Raw genomic sequence first — 10472 nt, forward strand, 5'->3', positions numbered from 1 at the left:
TTTGATATGCTCAAAGTGAACTAACTGCTATCTTCAAATGTTGAAAAAGTGTTTTTAAATAGCTCAGGCTTATCACTGAAAATCTGTCACTTCCAAGAGTGCTAATTTTGTCAAAAATGAAAAAAAGAAAAATAACTCGCTGTTAATAGACCCAACTCAAACATCTGCTATCTCGAAATGTCCAAAAAAGGTCTTTAAATGGGCCCACCAGACTTCCTCTGGAAAGAGAGGCTCATTCCTCTCCCAAGAGGAAAATTCCTCATCACTGAGGAATATTCCTCGGGGGAGAAGTAGATATCAGGCTCAACAGGGTCTTCTTTCCCCGCTGATTCCACCAAGCCCGTTCCCTTGGCTGTGGTTTCGCTAGATAGTAGGTAGGGACAGTGGGGAATCTCGTTAATCCATTCATGCGCGTCACTAATTAGATGACGAGGCATTTGGCTACCTTAATCGAGTCATAGTTACTCCCGCTGTTTACCCGCGCTTCATTGAATTTCTTCACTTTGACATTCAGAGCACTGGGCAGAAATCACATCGCGTCAATACCCACCTTGGGCCTGAGTCAAATTAAGCTGCAGGCTCCACTCCTGGTGGTGCCCTTCCATCAATTCCTTTAAGTTTCAGCTTTGCAACCATACTCCCCCCGGAACCCAAAGACTTTGGTTTCCCGGACGCTGCCCGGCGGGTCATGGGAATAACGCCGCCGGATTGCTAGTTGGCATCGTTTATGGTCGGAACTACGACGGTATCTGATCGTCTTCGAACCGCTGACTTTCGTTCTTGATTAATGAAAACATTCTTGGCAAATGTTTTCGCTTTTGTCCATCTTGCGCCGGTCCAAGAATTTCACCTCTAGCGGCACAAAATGAATGCCCCCGGCCGTCCCTCTTAATCATGGCCCCAGTTCAGAAGAAAAACCCACAAAATAGAACCGGAGTCCTATTCCATTATTCCTAGCTGCAGTATTCAGGCGACCGGGCCTGCTTTGAACACTCTAATTTTTACAAAGTAAACGCTTCAGACCCCGCGGGACACTCAGTTAAGAGCATCGAGGGGGCGCCGAGAGGCAGGGGCTGGGACAGGCGGTAGCTCGCCTCACGGGCGGACCGCCAGCTCGATCCCGAGATCCAACTACGAGCTTTTTAAAACCTCTTGAGGCTACCCCCCCTTCTCAATTTCCGCCTGAAGTCATACCCTAATGTAACTGCCTGTAGCTCAGGCCCAGAAGCAAGGATATGCATATTCTTGTTTCCATTCAAATGATACCATTCTGAAGTTTGTGGCAATGTTAATTTGAATGTAGGAGACTAACACAATAGATCTGGTAGAAGAAAAGAGAAAGAAAGAGCATACGTTTTCTGTTTTGTGATTGTTGTAGCATCATCTTTCAATGTACAACAAATGCCAAACGGTCAGATAGGATGCTGGGGACAATTTAGTTGGAGAACACAAGAGGGCAACTGTAGTTGCAAAGTTTCAGACTGATAACTTCAGGAATGAGTGAGCTACATGACATTTAGCATGAAGTCACCCAGGTGTCCCACACAAGTTGCCCAAATGTATCCAAGTGACCGAATTGGTGAAGTGATACATTTTTATGCCAATAACTATATACAACATAACAATATGCAATTCTAACACAAACACTTTTTATAAAAATGTTGCAGTTTTTTATATTTTTTATGAAAATAACTATATAAAAACATAACAAAATGCAATTCCAACACACTTTTTTTAATAAAAATGTGCAAAAAATATTGGTCAAAAAATATTTTATGGATGAGCCTTGTATCATCACGTAAAATAAACATATGTATTATATAGAGCAGAGTCACTATGTCACAGTCACTATGGTGAAGTGCTGTTCCATTCAACTACGGCCATTGTTGTGGGCCTGCCTGCCCTCCCCCCAACAGTGGTCATGTGTGTGTTTGCTGTTCTACTCCATTCCATTTTTATAAAAAATGGAATACATACATACACACATCCACCCAAACAAACACACAGGTTATGGGTCATACACACACTATGTATTGCCAATGTGTACTTTGGCAATACATAGTGTGTTACACATTTCATCACATTTTATTACTGATTATATTTCTATAAATTCCACCAAAAAATATATTTTGCCAAAAAATATCAAATGATTTATATTTCAAACAACGGCATTAGCACTTATCAGTCCAGAAGAATGTCCTCTCCTTGCAGAAACATTTCCTCAGCCTTCGAATCAAAGCTATGGTCACTCAAAGATTCATCGTCAAGTAAATATTCTGTCTCAGTCTCCCTATCTATTTCTTCTAAAATGTTTTGCAAATTTGTATACTTAGCCTTCGACTTTGCTTTTCCAGATTTATTCGCCATAATGTTTTCTATACAATCCCTGAAACTACTCTTCACAAAATACAACTGTGCGTAATGGCATGTGCCTTCAACAAGTCTGATCTTCAATGGCGAATGAAGTTCGTTATGCGTGCGTTTACTAACCAGGGCTGGTGTTCCAACCCATAACCATCACATACTGGCGTTTACCTCAGCTCATTGGCTATCTACCAAGCTAGATTTCAAGAAGATCAGTGACCATTGGACAGAAATACAGTCAATCAACGAAACAACGCTAATATTATTGGTGCCCAATGATGTCATTGCTCGTTGTCTTCAAATCAGTTCCTTTCGGTCAATATGCCCCACAAAAAGAACCATCAAGTTTGGCTGTGTTACAAACATCCAGAGGATTGCAATGAAACCAACCGTGACTAGATAAACGTATGTTTAGTGTGTGTAATTACATCGAATGCTTCGTCAAAAGTTGATAGACACGGAATTCACGTTTACAAAATGTTTCGTGTTAGGCTATAAAAATTGATTTTATCAAAGAAAACGGCACTTCATTTGATCACTGGGACCCCCAGGATGAGAAATAAGAGCAAGATATCAGAATGTAAGTCATATTTTTACCGTTGGATGTGAATGTGTCATACCTGTCATGGCGGAAAAAAGTTTGTTGTTGATCGCTCTTCTCAAAGAAAAGCTTGCAATTTTTTCTCTGTATTAGCTATTTTAAATCGGACAACGGAGTTTGATTACCAAGATTCTAATCTTTTGAATGGTGTAAGACACTTGTAGTTTCAAGAATGTTTAATGTTACATTTCGCCGGATGTTGTCAAAGAATCCCGCTAACGGGATTGATATCTTGAAGGTGTCCCCTAGAGGTTAACTGCAGCAACTTTAAGATCCGCTATTGGCGCTGGAATTACCGCGGCTGCTGGCACCAGACTTGCCCTCCAATGGATCCTCGTTTAAAGGATTTAAAGTGTACTCATTCCAATTACAGGGCCTCGAAAGAGCCCTGTATTGTTATTTTTCGTCACTACCTCCCAGAGTCGGGAGTGGGTAATTTGCGCGCCTGCTACCTTCCTTGGATGTGGTAGCCGTTTCTCAGGCTCCCTCTCCGGAATCGAACCCTGATTCCCCGTTACCCGTGGTCACCATGGTAGGCACAGAAAGTACCATCGAAAGTTGATAGGGCAGACCTTCGAATGAGACGTCACCGCCACAAAGGGCGCGCGATGGGCTCGAGGTTATCTAGAGTCACCAAAGCGGCCGGGGCAACCGAGATTGGCCTGCATGGGTTTTGGGTCTAATAAATGCACGCATCCCCGGAGGTCAGCGCTCGTCTGCATGTATTAGCTCTAGAATTGCCACAGTTATCCAAGTAACGTTGGAGCGATCAAAGGAACCACAACTGATTTAATGAGCCATTCGCAGTTTCGCTGTACCGGCCGTGTGTACTTAGACTTGCATGGCTTAATCTTTGAGACAAGCATATGCTACTGGCATGATCAACCAGGTAGCCACTCACAATGTAGAGGTTGTACCTGGGCACACTAAGCGAAGAACAACCAGGGACCGGTCCTATCCCGTCAGGGGAGGAGGCCCTGGTGCAATCTACCATGCGCACAGCGGGAGTCCCTGAACTGCCCGTGGCCGGAGCCACAGGTGCCGGGGCGCCGCTCGAGAGGTCTCTTGTCTAGCTGGAGGGTTTATTTGGAACGCCATCAACTTTTTAAAGACAGGGTTGGAGAAATACACGTGTTTCTGGCACCGGTACGGCATGGGTGAACATCACCACAGGCATTGCTACCTGGGTACTTCACTCCCCGCACCGGAACACCAATGTAGGGCCACTGAGTCAGACGGGTCGGCTGGAGCTTGTCATTAAAACGGGGATATCCATCTCCGACAGGGGCTCCCCCGATAGAGGCAATTCCACGTGGGGCGGGAGGAACCATCCGTCTGAACACCGACCAATGGCCGGCCGACAGGGGCACTCCCAGGTGGAAAATGAATGCAAATCGGTCAGAAGATATTCAACCGGCTGGACCACAGAGGACAACCATGGAGACGCAACGTGTGGCAAGCTGGGGACGGGCACATTCCTGGGACTAGAACCATGGTCATGGAGGACCCCAACCCAAAAGGTGATAGCTGGGATAGAGCACCTGTCCAGGACAGAGCTCAATATCCTCCCACCACCAAGCTGGGAAAATCAGATTAATACTTAGGACCAATCGGGCGCCGAAGGGATATGGTCCAAAGTACCATGGTTCTGAGGGGCCCACAACCCTCAGAAGTGTCCGTTTCTCATTTACTATACCGGATGAGTAGTTTGCCACCACCCCTGAGCTTCTAGGACATGGTAGTCCTGTTGTCAAAAACCAGGTTTCTGATTTTGCGCCAGTACATATCTGCTTCACCCGGGCCTGAGTGTGTAAACCCCCGACTGGAAAAATTACCCATCTTTACTGTGTCACTCACACCGTTTCAAATGTTTTCCGGTGTCAGGGGACAAAATCCGGTACACCAAAATAAACTTTAATAAATCGAAAAGTACAACTCCAATCCGGATGTTTGTTTTTTTTGCACAAAAGGGCACACAGAGAAATGTTTGTCTATCTAATTAAAGCTGTTTTTCAATAAAAATGTATAATAAATTGTGTTTTAAGTTGGTGAAAAAAGTGTAGGTTGCGGAAAAAATAGCTTCCTATACATGCAAACTCATCACGAGAGAGGGTATGAGCCAAAATGTGGGACCTCTAGCCCCTCGGGAAGTATTTTTAATCATTATTTGAAAATTTCAGAAATTGGTCAAATGTGACACAGTGCCCATTTTTCCTTTCGCTCCAGAAACTAAGTCCAACTGTGGTCCTGGTATTATTTTCGGTTACCAAGACCAAATTTTTAAAACGGTTTAAAATGCATTTAGGGTGCATCCAGACCACCATGCCCACTCTGGGACCACCCTACTACGGGTCCAAGTCAATGGGGGCAAGCATTAGTGATTTATGGAGGTTTGAAAAAAAAGTCAGTAAAACGACTGTTCTACTTCTCAAATTGCACTGTTTTACTTTTTGGGGTTACCAAGTCCAAATTTTAAAATCGGTTTAAAATGCATTTAGGGGGCATCCAGACCTCCATGCCCGCTATGGGAGTACCCTATTACAGACCCAAGTCAATGGGGGCTGGCATAAGTGATTTATGGATGTTTGGGGGAAAAAATTATATTTTCAATGTTTTACTTTTCAAAAATTGCACTGTTTCACTTTTTGGGTTACCAAGTCCAAATTTTAAAAACGGTTTTAAATACATTTACGGGACATCCAGACCTCAATGCCCACTCTGGGACCACCCTACTACGGGCCCAAGTCAATGGGGGACGGCATTAGTGATTTATGGCGGTTTGAAAAATCGAATGTGGGTCTGTGTCCACCACTTGTGGGCTTGGTATTATTATTTGGGGTTACCAAGACCCGATTTTTAAATGCATTCAGGGGCATCCAGACGTCAATGCCCACTATGGGACCACCATACTACGGGCCCAAGTCAATGGGGGACGGCATGAGTGATTTATGGAAGTTTGGAAAAAATAACAGTCTGTCAGTGTCCATATACTTTTGTAGGCCTGGTGATGGAATGGTAACAACATTTTCAAAAAGGTTTTAAATGCATTTAGGGGCCATCCAGACCTCCATGCCAGCTATAAGAGCACCCCACTGCGGGCCCAAATCAACAGGGGCTGCCCCTAGTGATTTATGGAGGTTTTAGAAAAATCTTCAGAAAAAACGACTTATTTTTGGCTAACCCAAAAATAATCCCCTGACCCTAACCCGAACCCCTAACCCTGACCCTAACCCTGTTGTCTTTAGACTCCAGTAATATTCTGCTGTTGTCTTCATACAGTAATATTCTGCTGTTGTCTTTAGACGACAGTAATACAGCTCTATCCTAACAGAATGGTAGGGAGGAGAGACAAGAGAGCTACAGCTATTTTCATGCAGGGAGTGATATGGAGGAAAGCTCAGAGTCTACTGGAATGACAACAAAGATATTCAGGAGAATCATAATGACTTCCAGTAAACAATGCTCTTTAGTGGCCAAATGGTCTGGTCTGAATATAAAATTCATAGCACAGCGCTCTTGAAAACACACAATACAGCTTTTGAAGACATTTTCCCTGACGTTCGTGGAGATTGCATTCACGATAAACATTGTGGAGGTCAGCTCAATCAGATATTACCTTTTAATGTCAAACACGCTATAACATATTTAACTAACGCAAATCGTACTGAATCCTAGAAGAGGCTTGGTCATATTCAGGGGTAAAGTGGTAGATAAACAATGTCATAAAGAGATGGGGCAACACTAAACCATAGAATTGGGAGTCCCACAAACTCATTACCACACACTTCAACCGTCTATCAGATCCCCATTACCATGGCAGATTCTTAATGGGTTTGCTCACGTCCTCCACCCTCTACTCCTTTTGAAAAAGGTCAAAGGTAACCGAGGAGAAGGGAGGATGTGGATGAAATTAGAATCTCCTTCTCTCATGCATCATCATGTTAATTACGTTTACAAAGATGGCATCCCAAAATAAATATGTAAAGATGGCATCCCAAAATAAATGTGTAAAGTCAAAAGAAATGTAGCTAGTTGTGCTAGACGTGATCTCGATAGAAAGATTAGCGTTTGGTTTTAATAGCTACACTACCGGTCAAAGGTTTGGGGTCACTTAGAAATGTCCTTGTTTTTGAAAGAAAAGAGAAAAAAATGGTCCATTAAAATAACATCAAATTGATCAGAAATACAGTGTGGACATTGTTAATGTTGTAAATGACTATTGTAGCTGGAAACTGCAGATTTTTTATGGAATATCTACATAGACGTACAGAGAGGCTCATTATCAGCAACCATCACTCCTGTGTTCCAATGGCACATTGTGTTAGCTAATCCAAGTTTATCATTTTAAAAGGCTAATTGATCATTAGAAAACCCCTTTGCAATTATGTTAGCACAGTTAAACTGTTGTCCTGATTTCAGAATAGAAAGAGGAATGGGAGGCCCTGGTGCACATCTGAGCAAGAGGACAAGTACATTAGTGTCTAGTTTCAGAAACAGACGCCTCACAAGTCCTCAACTGGCAGCTTCATTAAATAGTACCCACAAAACACCAGTCTCAATGTCAAGCTCAAAGAGGCGTCTCCGGGATGCTGGCCTTCTAGGCAGAGTTGCAAAGAAAAAGCCATATCTCAGACTGGCCAATAAAAATAAAAAAATATTTAGATGGGCAAAAGAACACAGACACTGGACAGAGGAACTCTGCCTAGAAGGCCAGCATCTCGGAGTCGCCTCTTCACTGTTGACTTTGAGACTGGTGTTTTGCGGGAACTATTTAATGAAGCTGCCAGTTGAGGACTTGTGAGGCGTCTCTTTCTCAAACTAGACACTCTAATGTACTTGTCCTCTTGCTCAGATGTGCACCAGGGCCTCCCATTCCTCTTTCTATTCCGGTTAAAGCCAGTTTGTGCTGTTCTGTGAAGGGAGTAGTACACAGCGTTGTACGACTTCTTCAGTTTCTTGGCAATTTCTCGCATGGAATAGCCTTCATTTCTCAGAACAAAAATAGACAGAGTTTTCAGCTGTGCTAACACAATTGCAAAACGGTTTTCTAATGATCAATTAGCCTTTTAAAATGATAAACTTGGATTAGCTAACACACGTGCCATTGGAACATAGGAGTGATGGTTGCTGATAGGCGTACAGATGCTCATTATGTAGATATTCCATTTAAAAAAAATTCAGCTACAATAGTCATTTACAACATTAACAATGTCTACACTGTATTTCTGATCAATTTGATGTTATTTTAATGGACAAAAACAAGGACATTTCTATGTGACCCCAAAGTTTTGAATAGTAGTGTACATGCTTTTCTTTTCTGAGTAAACAACAGTTGATTCAAAGGTTTTAAAAAAAAAACTCTTACGTGAAGGACTCAGCTAGGATACTGATATGCTTCCTTAGTGGGAGGAGGTGAGAACACTCCTCGATTCGCCTACTAACTAATTGAAGCTCTCCTCGACCATTCGACCATATTTCTTGGTCAGGGAGGAGAGAGAGGAGAGGACTTACTTTTGTAAAATTTGAGAATCTTCCCATAGCTCCCACTAGAGATCCACTGAGACCTATAACCACACACTGTCTTCCGATGGAGTAAACCACTTATACACTAATGATGTTTGAATAATAATGCTCATTACTGTAATGTTGGTCCTGGGTGCCAGTCAGCCTGAATGTTAAGGCTCTCTCTCCCTACCTCCCCCTCCCTGGGGTGTATAACTGTATAACAGTTGTCTCTCTGTAAAACTGAGTTGTAACTGAATTATCACTTTCCACAACAGAAAACGGGTTTCTCATTTCCTCTGTATCTTCTACTCCATCAACTAACATCCTCTAACTATTGTAGCCAACACACAGCAACTCATTAAGAGGAAATGTCCTTCTAACCACTTGAATCCCAACCCAGGCCAGAAGGTTGTGTTGTACCCGGACCAGGCCAGAAGGTTGTGTTGTACTCGGACCAGGCCAGAAGGTTGTGTTTTACCCGGACCAGGCCAGAAGGTTGTGTTTTACCCGGACCAGGCCAGAAGGTTGTGTTTTACCCGGACCAGGCCAGAAGGTTGTGTTTTACCCGGACCAGGCCAGAAGGTTGTGTTTTACCCGGACCAGGCCAGAAGGTTGTGTTTTACCCGGACCAGGCCAGAAGGTTGTGTTGTACCCGGACCAGGCCAGAAGGTTGTGTTTTACCCGGACCAGGCCAGAAGGTTGTGTTTTACCCGGACCAGGCCAGAAGGTTGTGTTTTACCCGGACCAGGCCAGAAGGTTGTGTTTTACCCGGACCAGGCCAGAAGGTTGTGTTTTACCCGGACCAGGCCAGAAGGTTGTGTTTTACCCGGACCAGGCCAGAAGGTTGTGTTTTACCCGGACCAGGCCAGAAGGTTGTGTTGTACCCGGACCAGGCCAGAAGGTTGTGTTGTACCCGGACCAGGCCAGAAGGTTGTGTTGTACCCGGACCAGGCCAGAAGCTAAGTAGGATAAATACCGGCTGAGCAGAACACCATGTTAACAACCTTACTGTGCTGCAAAGTGCAAAAACTGCCAATCTGTTGTAATGTCCTGTTGGTATTTAGTTTCCTGACACAAAAACAAGCCAGACAATTAGAATAAGAAATTGATCTTTGTCTGGACAGATTTCGCAGTTAAATATTTTATGTATTTACTGCATTGCCTTTGTAGGGTAGTTAAGTGGAGTACATACAGGGCAACATGCCAACGACCTAATGATGAGGTTATGTCCCATATCTGCTCTGGATATTCGATGTTTGTGTTCTCACCCCTCTGCCAAAGTTTGATCAAAATGTATGTTTGAAGACGGCGTTTGCATAGAGATTGATAGTACCAGGATCAGTGTTGCAACATGTTGTGTGCTGCCAGGGGGTAATGTGGTGCCAGTGGAGCTACCAGGGGGTAATGTGGTGCCAGTGGAGCTACCAGGGGGTAATGTGGTGCTACCAGGGAGTAATGTGGTGCCAGTGGAGCTACCAGGGGGTAATGTGAGGCTACCAGGGGGTAATGTGGTGCCAGTGGAGCTACCAGGGGGTAATGTGGTGGCAGTGGAGCTACCAGGAGGTAATGTGGTGGCAGGAGGTGATGTGGTGCCAGTGGCTCTACCAGGGGGTAATGTGGTGGCAGGAGGTAATGTGGTGCCAGTGGAGCTACAGGGGGTAATGTGGTGCCAGTGGAGCTACCAGGAGGTAATGTGGTGGCAGGAGGGGATGTGGTGGCAGTGGAGCTACCAGGAGGTAATGTGGTGGCAGTGGAGCTACCAGGGGGGTAATGTGGTGACAGTGGAGCTACCAGGGGGTAATGTGGTGACAGTGGAGCTACCAGGGGGTAATGTGGTGCTACCAGGGGGTAATGTGGTGCCGGTGGAGCTACCAGGGGGTAATGTGATGGCAGTGGATCTACCAGGGGGTAATGTGGTGCCAGTGGAGCTACCAGGGGGTGATGTGGTGCTGGAACACACCTGAGACCTGTTAGCTACCATAGCTAATGCCTAGGCTTTATC

Source organism: Salmo trutta, chromosome 3, assembly GCF_901001165.1.
Source record: "Salmo trutta chromosome 3, fSalTru1.1, whole genome shotgun sequence".
Classification (NCBI taxonomy): Eukaryota; Metazoa; Chordata; class Actinopteri; order Salmoniformes; family Salmonidae; genus Salmo; species Salmo trutta.